Below are 19,854 nucleotides of genomic sequence, written 5' to 3'. Positions count from 1 at the left end.
TACTCTTTTTTCTTTAGAAATACATCAAATCATTCTTTCTATAAGTTGACAATTATTTTGTATTGAAGTATGCATATGTGTACACAAAAATGTAAATTAGAATTGTACCTGAACGATTTTGTTTTATGTTTCTTCTCCCACCCTCTATTGGATCAGTAGTTAAAACAAGATGTATTTTCTTTTTTTTTTCCAGTCCTCACCCAAGGACGTTTTTTTTTCCCTATCTAACTTCAGATAGAGTAGGAGGGAAGGAGAGAGAGAGGAGAGAGAGAGAGAGAAACATTGACGTGAGAGGGACACATCGACTGGTTGCCTCCCGCACGACCCAACCAGGGCCGGGGACAAACTGCAACTGAGGTACGTGCCCTTAGCGGGAACCGAACCCGGGTCTCTCTGGACCTCAGGCTGATGCTCTAACCGCTGAGCCAAACCGGCCAGGGCCTTATAAACAGTATTTTGAACTCAGCATCTGTTAGGTTGCTTATCTCTATTTCGCTTAGTTCTTTTCCTAGGGTTTTGTTCTGTTCTTTCATTTGGGACCTGTTTTTTTATCTCCTCATTTTGGCTGCCTCCCTGGGTTTGTTTCAGTGTATTACTTAACGAGAAGTATGGGGCTAGCTGAGATCAGATGCTGCTCGTTTGAAAGAATTTAGGAAAAACCTGAAGCAGGATCTAAGACAGGCCAATCCTATGGTTAAGCAACTGGCAACAGCTTGGGTGGGCCTGAAAGTTGGGTGGGGCGGGGCCTCAGGGAGTCAGCAGGGCGGGGCTACCTGTGTGAGCCAGGTTGCTGAAGTCCCAGATATGGCTTCTGTCTGCCGCCCCAGGGAAGGGCTCACCAAAGGAACAAAGGCCTCTAACAGCACATTTGTCCCAGAGAAAGCCCCCTCTCCACCCTCGCTCCAGTGCCAAACAGCTCAGTTCTTCCCTGTGTGTCTCTGGTGCCCCTCAAGCTGCCTCCCCTCCAAGCTTAGAGGGAGAGAGTCCGATAAGTCCGTGCGCGGGCCCTTTAAGGAGCTGCCTGGGGCTCCAGCCGCTTCAGCTTCCCTGAGCCTCAGTTCCCGCTGGTTTTTCCAGCCAGAATTTATGGGGATTATCTTCCTGGCACTGGAACCCTGAGCAGGGCACCTGGTGTGGGACGGGGACCCCTCAGCCTCAGGAAGGATCTTCCCAGCCGAGGTGTCCTCCTGATTTTTTATCCGCCACACTTGGGTGTGGGACCAGCCCGTCGCACCCCTCGCACCGCTGCCCCTCCTACCAGTCTGGATGTGGCTGCTGCTTTAATTCCGTAGTTGTAGGACTTCCATTCAGCTTGATTTCAGGTGGTTTTGAATGATGGTTGTTCTGTAGTTTAGTTGTAACTTTGATGTGGTTGTGGGAGGACGCGATACCGCGTTTACCTATGCCGCCATCTTGACCGGAAGTCCTCTCCTCAGTCTTTTTTTGACCTTCACGATCACTTTGATAACAGGCCCATTATTTTGTAGAATGTCCTTTGATCTGGGTTTATCTGATGTATCATCATATGTAGATTCAAGTTATGCACTTTAGCAGGAATATCACAAAGCGATTCTATGTTCTTCCTCTTGCACCCTGTCAGATGGGGCACAATTTCAATTTGTTGCATTACTCATGATGTTAACTTTGATTACTTGATTTATTTGATTAAGATAGTCTGTGCCAGGCTTTTAAGAACTCAGAATCTAAGTGCCAGGTGCTAAGTGGGCTCCTTGCTTTTATTCTTTATTTTACTTAATTGTTTTTGTACATGCCCCTAGCAGGAACCGAACCCAGGACTCTGCTCCGCAGGCTGATGCTCCAACCACTGAGCCAAACCAGCCAGGGTGGGCTCCTTGCTTTTATTTTATTATTTTATTTATTTTTTTATCCTCACCCTGTTGTAGCTCACTGTCCTTAGAATCCAACTTGTCTTTGAGCTGCCCTAATTAACAACCTCAGAGACAGCAAGATGAACAATGGGGAATGTTATAGAGGGCTTTAGCCCCATAAAAATTAACCAGAGTTTGACCTTCACTGGGAATTTGAAAAGCAACATCCTTCAGGAAAAGGAAGGACAGAAATGGCCCCAAGGCCAGAGTGTCCTGCATGCTCTGTAAAGAAACTGATAGGGAGAAACTGAAGCTCCCTTTACCCCATAAAACTATAACTGTTAAACATGTGTGTATTGCACCTGACTGACCGCTGATATCCGTCTTGAATTTGTTAGTTTTTAAAACTTGGATAATGGAATGAATAGCAGGATAGATATATGCTGACCCAGTTTACCCAGTTCCCTTCGCCTCAGCTCCCTCCCACCTCTGTTCCCTCCTGCTTATCGCTAACTGCCTCCGCTTCTGTACACGCAGCTTGCTTGCTCTGCTAAACTCTTGAATGACCCCTGCCCTATATAAGCAACCCTCCCCCTGAGCTCGGGGCTGCAGTTCTCCTCTGTGTAGGTTGGCTGCAGTCCCTGCGCAGGTAATAAAACATCCCCAAAAAACTGAAAAATTGAGTCTGAGTGTGGTCGATCTCCTGGGTTACAACAACCCAAGGACATTTTCCATTTTTTGTTCAGGTAGAGTGGGAGAGAGAGAGAGGAACAGAGAGAGAGAGAGAAACATCGACATGAAAGGGACACATCGAGTGGCTGCCACCTGCACGACCAACCAAGGCCGGGGACAAACTGCAACTGAGGTATGTGCCCTTAGTGGGAACCAAACCCAGGTCTCTCTGGACCACAGGCTGGCGCTCTAATGGCTGAGTCAAACTGGCCAGGGTGAACAGTGACCTTTTGGTGCATGGGATGATACTTCAACCAACTGAGCCACTCCAGCCGGGCTGTCATTTCATTTTTTGATACTGAGAAACTTAGCTCCCATTTTCTCATTATCCTCATAATCCTGTACTTACTTACTTACTTGATCAGTCCTTTGTATCTTCTGTGCCACCATTCTCCTGCTCTTTTATGCACTCTCTTCTTTCTTCACCTGGCTTGGCCTCTGATATTCCCAGCTGGGCAGCTGCTGCCACATCGCCATTCCCTCTCGAAACCCACTTCGTACTTGTGCTCCCACACATCAGTCTTAACCATCACCAACCCCCCTCTTCCCACACAGACTCCCTCCTCACTCGGTTTGGTCCCAGCCATAAAATGACATTTTTTAAAGGAGAGGGATTAAGAATGTGCACTATAAATTCTGACTGTGATGAAATCAGTCATATGTCTTTATAGAGGCAAGAGAACAAAATGAACAACATTTGAACTTATATTAGGGTTCTAAAAGTACCAACTACATTTTAGCATTTAATTATGTGGCACTTATTTTTAGAAATAGTGTAAAATGGGGGTCCAATTTTTTTCCTGGTAAATAATGCCAGCATTATTTATTATATAGTCATCCTTTTCCCATTGAATTAAAATTTCACCTTTCATATGTTAAGTCCTTATAAAGATATGTAAATATTTATTCCTGGATTTTTTTAGTCTGTTATACTGATTCATTTGTCTATTCCTATGCCAATATCATATGGATTTTATTATGGTAACTTTATATTGTCTTCTGATATCTGGTAAGCTGCGTGAACCCTTAGTGTATTCTTCCTACATTTATCGGCTACTCATTGGTACTTTATTCTTTCCATATGAATTTTTTTTTTAAATCCTCACCCAAGGATATTTTTTCAATCTTTTGTTCAAATAGAGAGGGAGGGAGGGAGGGGGAGAGAGGGGGAGAGAGGGGGAGAGAGAGAGAGAGAGAGAGAGAGAGAGAGAGAGAGAGAGAGAGAGAGAGAGAGACATCAACAGGAAAGGGACACATCGAGTGGCTGCCACCCACACAACCCAACCAGGGCCGGGGACAAATTGCAACCGAGGTATGTGCCCTTAGCGGGAACCGAACCTGGGTCTCTCTGGACTGCAGGCCGACGCTCTAACTGCTGAGCCAAACCAGCCAGTGCTCCACATGAATTTCAAGACACTTTAATCCAATTAAAATCTGTAGCAGTTATAATTGGAATTTTATATAAATGTGTAGAGTTGACCATTTCATGACATCAAATTTTGATATTCAAGAGTAAAAAAATAGATTACATCAAAGTTACAACTAAACTGCAGAACAGCCATCATTCAGAACCACCTGAAATCAAGCTGAATGGAAGTCCTACAACTACAAAATTAAAGAAGAATCCACATCGAGACTGGTAGGAGGAGAGAAGGCACAGACCCACGTCCACAGGTGGTGGATAAAAATCGAGAGGATACCTCTGCTGTGAAGATCCTTTCTGAGAAGTGAGGGGTCCCCGTCTCACACCAGGCTCCTTGCTCAGGATTCCAGTGCCAGGAAGAGAAGTCCCCATAACTTATGGCTGTAAAACCAGGGGGAACTGAGGCTGAAGCAGGCAGAGGCTGCTGGAGCCCCAGGTAGTTCCTCTTAAAGGGCCCTTGTGTACTTGCTCCCTCTGAGCTCGGAGGGGAGGCAGCTTGAAAGGCATCAGAGACATATGGGGAAGAACTGAGTTGTTTGGCCTCAGGATGAGGGCTGGAGTAGCAGCTTTCTCTCTGACATACAGACATGCTGGTGGTTCCTTTGGCGAGTCCTTCCCCAGGGCGGCAGATGGCTGCCGTATCTGGGACTCCAGCAACCTGGCTCACACTGTTTGCCCCGCCCTGGTAATTCCCTGAGGCCCTGCCCCACCCAACTTTCGGGACCACACAAGCGGTTTCCAATGGCTTTACCACAGGATTGGCCTGTCTTGGATCTTATTTCAGATTTTTCTAAAATATCTTGAGCAAGCAGCATCTGGTCTCAGCAAGGCCCATATCCCTCATTAAGTGGCCCCAGGCCTGGCACTAGAAGCAGCCAGCCTTGGTTCACAACTTGGCTTTGCCTGGGCACCTCCAAGCCCAGCACAAGAAGTATCCATTGGCATATCACTTTGTGGCTTTTTCTGGGTGGCCCCAGATAGAACACAGGCAGTGGCTGACCTTGCCCCAGAGCCAGTACACCCAGTGGACAGCTTCAGACCACATTGAAGCACCACCGCCCAACCACCTCCACAAGTGACATGCTCGATGAGTGAACTCAGTGGGTACCAGAATCCTGCTGAAGTAAGTCTTGCTCTGTGTGGTGGGCCCCTAAGCCACTGATCCTCTGGGGTAGTTGGGGGCCAGTGGTCAGTGGGCATAGCCAGTCCTTGCAGCTGATCAGCCTAAGTGGGTCCCTCCCATTCATGTGCCAACAGCAATCAAGACTCACTTACAACAGAAGGTTGTACAGTCCACACTAGGGGTGCACCTCGAGGGCCCAGCTAGGGTGATCAGTGAGGCTATACCACTGGATCCTACAGGACACCTACAAAAATAGGCCACCCTAGGAAGCTTAAGAGACATAGCAACTCTATCTGATACATAAAAACAAATATACAGGGAAGCAGCCAAAATGAGGAGACAAAGAAAGATGTCCCAAATGAAAGAAATGAACAAAACTCAAGGAAAAGAACTAAACAAAATGGAGATAAGCAATCAATCAGATACAGAGTTCAAAACACTAACCATAAGGATGCTCAAGGAACTTAGTGAGACTTTCAAGGAACTTAAGGAGAACTCCAAGGAACTTAGTGAGAACATCAATGACATAAAAAAGAACCAGTCAGAAATGAAGGATGCACTAACTGAAATATAAAAAAATTTACAGAGAACCAATAGAGTAGTAAAGCCAAAAAACAAACCATCTATTTGGAATATAAGGAAATAAAAAACACCCAATCAGAACAGCAAAAAGAAAAAAAAAATTTAAATGAGGATAGTGTAAGGAGCCTCTGGGACAACTTCAAGCGTGCCAACATTCACATCATGGGGGTGGCAGAAAGAGAAGAGAGAGAGCAAGAAATCGAAAACCTATTTGAAACAATAATAGCAGAAAAGTTCCCTAACTTGGCAAGGAAACAGACATACAAGTCCAGGAAGCACAGAGAGCCCCAAACAAGATGAACCCGAAGAGGTCCACACCAACAAAATACATCATAATCAAAATGCCAAAGGTTAAAGACAAAGAGAGAATCTTTTTTTTTTTTTTTCGTACAGATAGAGTGGGAGGGAGAGAGAGGAAGGGAGAGAGAGAGAAACATCGACGTGAAGGGACACATCGAGTGGCTGCCACCCGCACGACCAACCAGGGCCGGGGACAAACTGCAACCGAGGTACGTGCCCTTAGCGGGAACCGAACCCGGGTCTCTCCGGACCACAGGCCGACGCTCTAACCGCTGAGCCAAACTGGCCAGGGCCAAAGAGAGAATCTTAAAAGCAGCAAGAGAGGAGCAGTTAGTTACTCACAAAGGAGCTCCCATAAGACTGTCAGATGATTTTTCAAAAGAAACTTTGCAGGCCAGAAAGGAGTGGCAAGAGATATTCAAGATGATGAATACCAAGATTACTCTACCCTGCAAAGCTATCATTTAGATTCGATGGACATATGAAGAGTTTTCCAGACAAGAAAAAGCTAAAGGAGTTCATCACCACCAAACCAGTATTATATGAAATGTTGAAGGGTCTTCTTGAAGGAGAAGAAAAACAAAACTATGAACAATAAAATGGCAATTAATACTTGTCTATCAACAATTGAATCTACAAACAAAATGAGCAAGCAGAACAGAAACAGACTCATAGATATACAGAACTATTATTATTATTTTTTTGCTTGCCAGATGGGAGGGGGCTTGGAGAGATTGGTGAAAAAGATGAAAGAGCCCTGGCCGGTTTGGTTCAGCAGTTAGAGCGTCGGCCTGAGGTCCAGAAAGACCCGGGTTGGGTTCCTGCTAAGGGCATGTACCTTGGTTGTGGTTTGTCCCTGGTCCTGGATGGGTCATGCGGGTGGCAACCACTTGATGTGTCCCTTTCACGTCGATGTTTCTCTCTCTCTCTTCCTCCCACTCTATCTGAACAAAAAATGAAAAAATGTCCTCAGGTGACAATAAAAAAAAAAAAGAAAAAGATAAGGAATAAGAAGTACAAATTTGTTGTTAGACTGATGAACCTCAAAGAGAAGTGGGAAGGGAGGGCTGGAAGAGATAAACCAAAGAACTTCTATGCATATATGCATAATCAATGGACACAGACAATAGTGTGGGGAAGGCAGGAGAGGGGCAGGATTGGGGAGGAGGGTGTCAATAGGGAAAAAGGGGGGGGCATCTGTAATACATTCAACAATAAAGATAAGTTTAAAAAAAAGAGTGAAACAATAAAGGTCATACAATGTCTGTTCATGGTTCAGATCTTGCTTCATTTATTTATTCAACAGATATTTTTGAGTACTTACTACATGCTAAGCACTGTTCAAGATATTGGGGACACAACTGTAAACAAAATAGACCAAATTCTTGTTTTGAAGTATACATTCTGGTAGGGGGACACAGGCAATAAATATATAATATATATGACAAGTAAATGGTCAATATGTCAGATGATGTTAAATGCTATGACAGAAAAAGAATCCAGTTGATGGGGATATAGAATGGTGGGAGGAGGGATTTTTTTTTTTAAATGAAGGTGACAAGGTGATGTGGTGATATTTGAGCATAGCCATGAAGGAGTAATCCAGGCTGTCCAGATAGAAGATGTAGCAAACACAAAATGGGAGCATGCTTGCTGTGTTATACCAGCAGAGAAAGAGCAAGCATCCCAGTATGGCTACAGTGGAGTGAGTAAGGGGTAAACAAGTAGGGGTGTTGGGGTAGTGAGGACTTTGGCTTTAACTCTGAATGAGAAGGAAAGTTTCTCCTGAGTTCTGAGCAGAGGAGTAACATGATCTGATGAAGGTTTTAAGAGATCATTCTTGTGGACAGGAGTGGAAGGAGAAAGACCAATTAGGAATCTCTTAGGATAATTCTTGCCTGAAATGATGGTGGCTTGCTTGGACCCAGGCGACAGAGATGGGAAGAAATGGGAGATTCTGATCAGCCTGGCTGAAGTGCCTCCATAGTCCACTAGAGGGCAACACACATATGTCTGAGTGAGGCTGAGCAGTGATAATGGTAGGTTGTGAAATCTACCTACCGTAACAACCACCACGCCCCCTTTGCTGCGAGAATTTGATTCCTTTTGGGACTGTGGTGTGCCCAGACTCAAAAGATGAATCAGGATGGTGTAAACACCATCTCCATCTACACAATGGCCATCATCTAATGTCATACATAAACTTTCTTTCCTTCCAAAACCCTCTAATCTCTCCATCAACCTCTCCTATACACGTGTGTTCCTCAACTAGGGTGGTAAAGTAGTCCTGGAAAAGAAGTTTGCTGAATATAACTAGGAACTCCTGTCCTTGCCATTATTTCTTATGGGAACAATGCCTTTTTAAACCTGTAATCTTGAATGGAAAATAAATGTTCTTTAAAATTCAATTCATGTGCATGTAAAAAAAATTTGAGACAAAAGAGTTTACAGCAGCACTGTCCAATAAAACTATACTAAGAGACACATATGTAACTTTAAGTCACAAATGTAACCAGATTTTTAAAATGTAAAAGAAACAAATTGAAATTAAGGTTAATAATATATCTTATTTAATCCATTATATCAAAAATATTATTTTAAAATTTAATAAATATAAAATATACTTAATGAGATATTTTACATCCCTTTTTTTCATACTAGATCTTCAAAATTTAATGGGTATTTTATACTTTAAGGTCATCTCATTTTGGATCGGCCACATTTCAAGTGCTCAATACTCACACATGGCTATTGTCCACAGTATTGGATAGTGTAGGTTTACAGAATGAGGAAGGACATCTTGCCATTTCCCAGTACTTATTCTTCTCCTTCTTTCATTACAGACCCTCCCATAATTTAACAAGGCACTTGAATGGCCAGCTGGAAATATAATTTCCAAAATTTCCTAAGAGTTATGTGTGGCTATGTGTATTCATTTTCTATTGAAGTGTAACAAACTACCACAAACTTGGGAGCTTAAAACAACACCACTTACTCTCTCAGAATTCTGTAGGTCAAAAGTCTGGGCTTGGCCAGGTTTTCTGCTCAGGGTCCCACAAGGCCAAAGTCAATGTATCCACTGGGCTGGACTCTTTTCTAACAGCCCTGGGAAATAACCTGCTTCTAAACTCATTCAGGTTGTTGGTAGAATCCAGTTCCTTGTGGCAATTGATCTGAGGTCCTGTTTCTTTGCTGTGAGCTGGAGACTGCTCTCTGCTCCTAAAGGCTGCCTAGACTCCTTTTCATGTGGCCCTATTTATCTGTAAATCAGCAACAGGAGAGGAATGGTGACATGAGGGACCCCCTAAGCCTCTCCCCCTGAAACTTCAACAAATTAATCATCTATAACTCAACAAAGGATTCCCTGCTCAATATAGGAGCATGCCGGAGAGACCCATGCATTGAAGCATCTAAAGGTGGGCAACCAGGAATAAAAAGGGAAGTGAAAACGGAGGAAAGACCAGACAGTCATGGATGCAGCTTTGCAGCCAAGAGCTGGTGACCAGCTCGGCCCAGAGAGGGGAGGAAGGAGGTGGTATTGGGTGCTTTCTTCAGCTGGGAGAAACAGAGAGTCTCAATGGGTTTTTAGCAGAGTGAGCAGTGTGAACAATGGCCGAGCCAGCAGGGATGCCTGGGCAAGGACATAGCATAGCGATTCTGCAGTGGCTGTTTGCTGTTGGGTGGTGGTGTTTCAGACAAAGAAACAGGGCCACAGAGCCGTGCTACCCCGTGGACTCCCAAAAGTACCTCCAGTTTCCCTTGGTTTTGGTTTGAGGAGCACATTATCTGTAAACTGAGAATTTTTGCAATAGAATCACTGTTTCCCTCTGTGATCAATCCCCAGGTAGTGTGCACCCTGTGGAGGTCTGGTGTTGCCATTACATCAAGGGCAAAACAAAACCCATCCCCAAGCAATGTGGATGTACTGTCTTACAGAGAGTGAAGAGGCCAGCTCTGGGAGGTCACAGAGTTAAAAATCTTGTGCTTTTTTTTTTTTTTTCTGGAAAATAGTAGAAAGACCTCTTCAGAGAAAGCTGCTAGAGAAAGGTCAACAATACAATAGGTGCCTAGACAGAGGAGACCAACAAATACCATGAATAACCACAGTAATAAGAAAGCTTAGAAAGAAAAGGAAAATTTCCAGAAAGCAAGCTGAAATACATGAAAATATGTGATGTAAATTACAGAGAATTCAAAATTGCAATGCTGAAAATACTCAACAAGATGTGAGAAAATACGACAGGCAATTCACTGCACTCAGAAAACAAATTAATGAACAAAATGAGTAATTTACCAAAGAGATTGAAACTTTCAAAAATAACCAATCAGAAATCCTGAGAATGAAGCATACAATTAAGGAGATTAGGAGTGAAGTACCAAGCATAGGAAACAGAGCCAACCAGATGGAGGAAAGGGTTAGTGACATTGAAGATAGGAATCTAGAAATGATGCAGAGGGAAGAAGAAAGAAACTTGAGCATTAAAAAAAAAAACACAACAAAAAACACAAAACTCTATGAGAACTATCTGAGTCCATTAAAAAAAGCAATATAAGAATAATAGGCACCCAGAAAAGGAAGAAAGGGAGAAAGAAACGGAGAGCCTATTCAAACAAATAGTGTGTGAAAACTTCCCAAACCTATGGAAAAGAACTAGATCCTTAAATACAAGAAGAAAACAGAACACTTAATTACCTCAACCCAAAGAGGCCTGCTCCAAGGCACATTGTATTAAAACTGTCAACAATTAATGACAAAGAAAAAATTCTCAAAGCAGCCAGGGAAAGAAGGAAGTGACTTTCAAAGGGAAACCTGTCAGAATATCATCTGATTTCTCAGCAGAAACTCTACAAGCCAGAAAAAGAGTGGAACTAAATATTCAAATGAGTGAAAGAGAGAAATTACCAGCTAAGAATAATATATCCAGCAAAGTTATCTTTTATTTTTATTAAAACAAATTTTTTTTTATCCTCACCCGAAGATATCCTTCCATTTTTTGTTCAGATAGAGTGGGAGGGAGAGAGAGGAAGAGAGAGAGTGAGAAACATCGATGTGAAAGGGACACATCGAGTGACTGCCACCCACACGACCCAACCAGGGCCGGGGACAAACTGCAACCGAGGTACGTGCCCTTAGCAGGAACTGAACCCTGGTCTCTCTGGACCGCAGGCCAACGCTCTAACCGCTGAGCCAAACCGGCCAGGGCAAAATTTTTTTTCTTTATTGATTGTTTTTTTAGAGAGAGAGGCAGGGAGAGAGAGATAGAAACATTGATGAGAGAAAACATCAATTGGCCGCCTCCTGCATGCCCCCCACTGGGGATCAGCCCACAACCTGGGCGTGTGCCCTGACTAGGAATTGAACCAGTGACCTCTTGGTGCATGGGTTGACACTCAACCACTGAGCCACACCAGCCGGCACAAAGTTATCCTTTAAATATGAAGTAGAAATAAAGACTATCCCAGACATACAGAAGCTGAGGGGTTTTGTCACCAGAAAACCTCCATTCCAGAAAATACTAAGGGGAGTTATTCTACCCAAAACAAAGAGCATAAGGTCAAAACACTACAAGTAAGATCACCAAAAAAATTACAACATAGATAGGGATAACTTGTGACAACAAAAATATAAAAGGGGAGTAAAGGCCTAAACTGGCAAAGGAAGATGGAGATCAGATGCACTCGAAAACAAAAAATCTACTGTATATATGCATCTTTATTTTTCATAAACCTAGTGGTAACCACACACACACACACACACACACACACACACACACACACACGACACATAGCTTAAAAAGAGAAAACAGAGGAAAGGAGTATAGAATACCACCAAACAAAAAATAGCAAACGGAAACACAAAGGAAAAGAACCAATGGAGGCACAGAGCTACCAGAAAACAAAAGATAAAATGGCTATAGAAAATCCTCAATTACCCTAAAAGTAAGTGGACTGAATTCATCAATAAAGAGGCACAGAGTAGCAGATTGAGTAAAAAAAAACAACAACAACAAAACCTAACCATATGCTGCCTTTAAGAGACATATCTAAACTGCAAAGACAAAGGTAGTAGATTCAAAGTGAAAGGGTGGAAAATGATTTTTCAAGCAAATAACATCCACAGAAAAGCAGGTGTAGCCATACTTATATCTGACAAAATAGATTTAAAGATAACAAGAGACAAAGATGGACATTTTATAATGATAAAGGGGTTACTACATCAAGAAAACATAACACATATTAATATATATGTACCCAATCAGGAAGCTCCAAAAGATATAAAACAACTACTCATAGAACTAAAGAAAGAAACAGATGAAAACACAATCACAGTTGGAGACAATGTGGGAGGCAACCACTTGATGTGTCTTTCTCACGTTGATGTTTCTCTCTCTCCCCCTCCTTTCCTCCCTACCTTCCACTCTCTCTAAAAATCAATGGAAAAAATATCCTTGGGTGAGGATTAAAAAATGAAATATATATATATATATATATATATATATATATATATATATATATAAATGAGAATGACAATACAACATATCAAAACTTCTGGGATGCAGCAAAAGTAGTAATAAGAGGGAAGTTTATATCACTACATATCTATCTCAAGAAACAAGAGAAATCACAAGTAACCAACCTAACATTACATTTTTGTTTTAAAATATGTTTTTATTGATTTTTTAGAGGGAGAGGAAGGGAGAGAGAGATAGAAACATCAATGTGAGAGAGATATACCAATTGGCTGCCTCCTGCAGCCTCCTACTGTGGATCCAGCCTGCAACCCAGGCATGTGCCCTGACTGGGAATTGAACTGGGACCTCTCAGTCTATGGGATGATGCTCAATCCACTGAGCCACACCAGCTGGGTGATTTCCATCATAAAGTACTAGAAAAAGAAAAGCAAAAGCAACCCAAAATCATCAGAGGAAAGGAAATAATAAAAATTAGAGCAGAATTAAATGAAATAGAGAACAAATAGAACTATACAAAAAATTAGTACAATAAAGAGCTGGTTCTTTGAAAATAATAAAATTGACAAACTGCTGGCTAGACTCACTAAGGAAAGAGAGAAGACTCATATAAACAAAATCAGAAATGAGAGAGGAGAAGTCACCACGGACATCACAGATATACAAAGGATTATACTAGAATACTATGAAGGACTATATGCCACCAAATTCAATAACCTAGAAGAAATGGATAAGTTCCTAGAGAGATATAACCCTCTAGACTAAATAATGAAGAATCAGAAAATCTAAATAGACTGATCAGCAGTGGGGATATTAAAACAACCATCAAAAACCTTCCAGCCCTGGCCAGTTTGGCTCAGCGGTTGAGCATAGGCCTGCGGACCAGAGAGTCCCGGGTTTGGTTCCCGCTAGGGGAACATACCACACACCCCAAAAAAAAACCTCCCAAAAAATAAAAGTCCAGGACCAGATGGCTTCACCAATGAATTCTACCAAACATTCAAAGAAGATTCAAAACCTATTCTTCTCAAAGTCTTCCAAAATAGTAAAGAAGAGGCAATACTTCCTAAGACATGTGATGAGGCCAACATAACCCTAATACTAAAACCTGTCAAGGATAACACACAAAAAAAGAAAACTGCAGACCAATATCTCTGATGAATACAGATGCAAAAAAAAAAAAAAAAAAAAAATCCTAAAAAAATACTAGCAAATTGAATACAATACATCAAAAAGATACCTGGTCAGTGTGTCTCAGTGGTTGAGCATCGATCCATGCACTAAGAGGTTGCCAGTTCAATTCCCAGTCAGGGCACATGCCCAGGTTATGTGCCCAATCTCCAGTGAGGGGCATGCAGGAGATGGTCATTTAATATTCTCCCTCATCAGTGTTTCTATCTCTCTCTCCCTTTCCCTTTCTCTTTCTCTAAAATCAATAAAGAAAAAAATTAAAAAAAAAAAAAGATAATCACAATCAAGTGAAGTTCATTCCAGGGGCACACGGATGGTGGAACATATGCGAATCAATCAATGTAATACACCACATCAACAAAAGAAAGGATAAAAATCATATGATATCAATAGATGCAGAAAAAGCATTTGAAAAGATACAACATCCATTTATGATTAAAACACTAAGTAAAACAGGAATAGGAGGAAAGTACCTCAACATAATAAAGGCCATATATGATAAACCCTCAGTCGATATTATACTCAATGGTGAAAAACTGAAAATGTTTCTCTAAAATTGGGAACAAGATAAGGATGCTCATTCTCACCACTGTTATTCAACATAGTTCTGGAAGTCCTAGTCAGAGTAATAACGCAAGAGAAAGAAATAAAAGGCATCCAAATTGGGAAGGAAGAAGTAAAAGTGTCACTTTTTGCAGTTGACATGATTCTGTACATAGAAAACTCTAAGGACTCCACCAAAATAACCTATTAGAGCCCTGGCCGGTTTGGCCCAGCAGGTAGAGCGTTGGCCTGCGGTCCAGAGAGACCCAGGTTCGGTTCCCGCTGGGGGCGTGTACCTCGGTTGCAGTTTGTCCCCGATCCTGGTTGGGTTGTGTGGATGGCGACCACTTGACGTGTCCCTTTCACGTTGATGTTTCTCTCTCTCTCTCTTCCTCTCTCTCCCTCCCCCTCTATCTGAACAACAACAACAACAACAACAACAAAAAACCCTACTAGAAACAATAAATACAGTAAAGTTGCAGGATACAAAATCAAGGTACATAAATCCACTGCCTTCTTGTATACTAACAAAAAACTTTAGAAAAAGAAATGAAAAAAAAAACACCCCAAAACAATTCCTTTTGCACTGCAACCAAAAGAATAAAATACCTAGGAATAAACTCAACAAAGAACATGAAAGACCTATATACTGAAAACTCTAAAGGATTATTTAAAAAGATTGAAAAAGGTAACAAATTGGAAAAATACCCCATTGCTGCGTCCTCTTCCAACCATATTGTCTGACAAAGTCCGGATATGGATAAGAAAGCTTCAAGGAATACATCTTCTAGAAAGAGGACGTAGCATGGGAGTGGAATTAATCGGTATCACGGGAATTATAATAATTATTATTCTACTATATGACTAACCTGGGAATAACAAATAAGATATCTGAAATCATGCCTCTTCAATTAAACTCTGAAGAAACTCCAGCTTTCCCTGAAACAGTCACCACGGCATGTCCAGACTGTCTTAATAATTTACTAATTCAATTAGGTAAAAATTTTCCCCGAAAGTCCCCAATAAACAATTCATGGATGAATTGTGACAGGTAGAACTAATAGAGGCACCTTATACTCCTGTGCCTTCTCTCCAGATAGAATAAAAATAGTTAACAAAGATGAACTAAATGTTCCTTATGCAAGCTTGCCTTCATGGAATGATTGGCACGCCAAGGTCCCCCTTGGTGCTTATGCACAAAGGAACAAAAGAAATCTCAATCACTGTAATTGAATAGGTTTTATAAAAAATGTTGAGTTAGCTAGGGAGGTAAATCAAAACTAGCTGATCTAAAAACCCAGAACTAGATTTTATATAAAGGTCAACTATTAATCTCAGACAAAGGGCCTATAGAAAACTCTGTCTCACCTTACAGGTTACTCTACTCCCTTCTTTAATAGTATCTATAAACACAAAAGTGTTATAAATTAATTCTGACAAAAATGAAACTAACATCCTGGTACCAAGGAATGAAACTCCCTGCTTCTTTAATCTCAAATGTTAAACTCATGCCAAAAAAGAAAGTATATAAACACATAGAAACTTGCAATAAATCGAAACAGTGTCACACTTTCTCTAAGTCGTGTAGTCACCTGTTTCCCAGTGCCAGTGCCTTACCCACCTTCGGGACCCCCTGGATCCTGCTGTAGCTGGACTGTGGCATCTCATGTTCATGGATTGGAAGAATCAACATAGTTAAAATGGCCATATTATCCAAAGCAGTATACAGATTTAATGCAATCCCCATCAAAGCCCCAATGTCATTTTTAAAGAAATAGAACAAAAAAAATCAGGTTTGTATAGAACCACAAAAGACCCCACATAGCCGAAGCAATCCTGAGAGAAAAGAACAAAGCTGGAGATATCACACTGCCTGACTTCAAATTATACTACAGAGCCACAATAATCAAAACAGCATGATATTGGCAGAAAAACAGACACAGAGATTAATGGAACATAATTGAGAGCTCAGCAATAAAACCACCTATATATGGGCAGATAATTTTCAACAAAGGAACCAGTAACACACAATGGAGTAAAGAAAGCCTCTTCAATAAATGGTGCTGAGAAAATCGGAAAGCCACATGCAAAATAATGAAACTGGATTACAGTTTGTTACCATGTACAAAAATTAATTCAAAATGAATCTAAGACCTAAATATAAGCTCTGAAACAATAAATCACATAGAAGAAAACATAAATACTAAACTTATGGACCTTGGTCATAGAGAACATTTTATGAACTTGATTCCAAAGGCAAGGGAAGTAAAGGCAAAAATAAATGAATGGTACTATATCAAACTAAAAAGCTTCTGCACAGCAAAAGAAACCAACAACAAAACAAAGAGGTAGCCAACCAAATGGGAGATGATATTTGCAAACAATAGCTCTGACAAAGGTTTACTATCCAAAATATATAAAGAACTCATAAAACTCAACACCAAACAAACACACAACCCAATTAAAAAATGGGCAGAACACCCTAACAGACACCTCTCCCAAGAAGATAGCCAACAGATATATGAAAAGATGTTCAGCCTCACTAGCAATAAGAGAAATGCAGATCAGAACTACAATGAGATACCACCTCATACCTGTTAGAATGGCTATGATCAACAAGACAAGTGACATGAAGTGTTAGAGAGGTTGTAGAGAAAAGGGAACCCTCATTCACTGCTGTTGTAGACTGGTACAGCCACTATAGAAAACAGTCTGGTGATTCCTTAAAAAATTAAGACTAGAGCTACCATATGAGCAAGCAATCTCTCTTCTGGATATATACCCCAAAAACTTGAAAACATGTGTTTGCAAATATATATGCAACCCTATGTTAATTGCAGCATTATTCAAGTGGCCAAGACATGGAGACAACTAAGGTGTTCTTTAATAGAGGACTGGATAAAGAAGATGTGGTACAGCCCTGGCCAGTTTGGCTCAGCGCTTAGAGCATCGGCCCGTGGACCAGAGTTCTGGGTTCAGTTTCCCCTAAGGGCATGTACCTCAGTTGCAGTTTGTCCCCGACTCCGGTTGGGGTCGTGTGGGTGGCAACCACTTGATGTGTCGATGTTTTTCTCTCTCCCTCCCTCTCTCCCTCCTGCTCTATCTGAAGGTAAATACAAAAATGTCCTCGGGTGAGGATTAAAAAAAAAGAAGTAGTACATATACACAACGGAATACTACTCAGCCACCAGAAAAAATGAAATACTGCCATTTGGGACAACATGGATGGATCTTGAGAATATTAAGCTAAGTGAAATAAGTCAGGCATAAAAAGCTAAGAACCATATGATTTCACTCATATGTGGACTATAAAACTGAAACTCATGGACACAAACAGCAGTGTGATGGTTTCCAGAGAAAAGGGAGCAGGGGAGCGAAAGGGACTTAATATATGGTGATAGAAGAGGATGTGACTTTGGGTGGGGTCACACAGTGCAATATATGTATCTTGTGTCAAAGATTTTCACACCTGAAACCTATATGATTCTATTAACCAGTGTTACCCCAATAAATTAAAATTAATTAATTAGTTAATTAATTTTTAAATCCTCATCCAATGATATTTTTCCATTTATCTTCAGATAAAGTGGGAGGGGGAGAGAAAGAGAGAGAGAGAGAGAAACATTGACGTGAGAGACACACATCAACTGGTTCCCTCCTGTACGACCCCGTTCAGGGCCGGGGACCAAACTGTAACCGAGGTATGTGCCCTTTACTGGAATTGAAACCCTGACTCTTGGGTCCACAGACCAACGCTCTAACTGCTGAACCAAACCGGCCAGAGGGTTAATTTTTTAAAAAGCAGCATCAGTACAGTAAGTCTTCATGCTTTGAGTTTCTCTGACTTCCCCTTCTGCCTACCAGCCAGAAAAAAAAAGTGTTTTTAAAGGCCTTGGATTAGCCCAGCTGGTGTGGCTCAGTTGGTTGAGTGACTCCCTATGCACCGGGGGTTGCTGGTTCAATTCCCAGACAGGGAATATGCCTTGGTTGTGATTCCCAGTAGGGGCTGTGCAGAAGGCAGCAGATCAATTTTTTTCTCTCTCTCTCTCTCTGAAATCAATAACTACATATTTTGTAAAAATTAAAAATAAAGGGCTTGGATTATTATTTTTAATGTTTTATATATCATTTTATTTATCTATTTTTATTATTAATTAATTTATTTTTGTTAACAAATGTTTCTCCTTTTTCCCACATTGACACCCTTCCTCCTGCCCTTGCCCCCATGGCATTGTTGTCTGTGTCCATTGGTTACACATATATGCATATAAATTCTTTGGTTTATCTCTTTCCTCCCTCCTGCACCTCCTCCTCTGAGGTTTGTCAGTCTGTACTTTACTTTTATGTCTCTGGGTCTATTTTGTTCACCAGCTTACTTTGTTTATTGTAGTCCACAAATAAGTGAAATCATGCGGTATTTGTCTTATTGGCTTATTTCACTTAGCTAATACTCTCTAGGTCCTTCCATGTCATCTCAAAGGATAAGAGCTCTTTCTTTTGTATAGCTGCATAGTGTTCCATTGTGTATATGTACCACAGCTTTTTTTTTATTTTTTTTTATCCTCACCCGAGGACATTTTTCCATTTTTTGCACAGATAGAGTGGGAGGGAGAGAGAGGAAGAGAGAGAGAGAGAGAAACATCGACATGAAAGGGACACATCGAGTGGCTGCCACCCGCACAACCAACCAGGGCTGGGGACAAACTGCAACCGAGGTACATACCCTTAGCGGGAACCGAACCCGGGTCTCTCTGGACCGCAGGCCGATGCTCTAACCGCTGAGCCAAACCGGCCAGGGCAATAGTATGGACATTTTAATGATGTTAATTCTTCTAATGCATGAACAAGGTATATTCTTCCACTTTTTTATATCTTCCTCTATTTCTAAAAATATGAAATGCTTCACAAATTTTGCATTGCATCCTTGCACAGGGGCCATGCTAATCTTCTCTTTATTGGTCCAATTTTAGTATATGTGCTGCTGAAGCAAGTACGAAAACTAAGAATTCATTATTGGAATAAAATAAAAAAATCTCAAGGAAAGAAAATCAGAGCCAAGGATTTTATATTTAGAAAACTTATTTTCAAGTGTAAAGACCACAGACAAACTGTTATTAATATGAAAGAAATTTTTAATTTTTAAAATTGATTTTAGAGAGGAAGTGAGACAGAAAGAAACAGAGAGAGAGAGAGAGAGACAAGAGAGAGAAAAACATTGATGTGAGAGAGACACATCAATCATTTGACTCTCACATGTGCTCCAACCCAGGATCAAACCTGCAACCTCGGCATGTGCCCTTACCAGGAATCAAACTTGTGACCTTCTGGTGCATAGGATGATGCTCCAAACAATTGAGCCACGCCAGCCAGAGCAATATGAAAAATTTTAGAAAACATTCTAGCCCTTTCTGAAATCCACTAAAGAATGGGTTTCAATTCTAAGAAACTAGTGGTGAGCATTAAACATAGAATTCTTTGTAGAATTAAAGGGTTACAGAGACTTAGGTAAAGTATTTAATAGGTATAGAGTCAGATAATATGTAATGCATCTGTTAAAATAGAGAGGAGTAGAGTGGGTATAATGAAAAGGGTATGTGAACATTTTAAATTGTTCTCAACAGTTGTATTGGTGATAGTTGTACTAATATTGTTTTTCTGGAG

General features: G+C 41.1%; 1 non-coding gene across 1 annotated transcript; it reads right to left on the bottom strand.

The window, feature by feature from the left end:
• Positions 1-19,079: 19,079 nt before the first annotated feature.
• On the bottom strand, positions 19,080-19,187 carry LOC118621429. Its single transcript, XR_004957690.1, has one exon. It is a non-coding gene; the product is annotated as a U6 spliceosomal RNA (small nuclear RNA).
• Between the last annotated feature and the right edge of the window lie 667 nt (positions 19,188-19,854).

This window comes from Molossus molossus, unplaced genomic scaffold, assembly GCF_014108415.1.
Source record: "Molossus molossus isolate mMolMol1 unplaced genomic scaffold, mMolMol1.p scaffold_m16_p_1, whole genome shotgun sequence".
Taxonomy (NCBI): Eukaryota; Metazoa; Chordata; class Mammalia; order Chiroptera; family Molossidae; genus Molossus; species Molossus molossus.
This window is presented reverse-complemented; position numbering and strand designations above follow the sequence as displayed.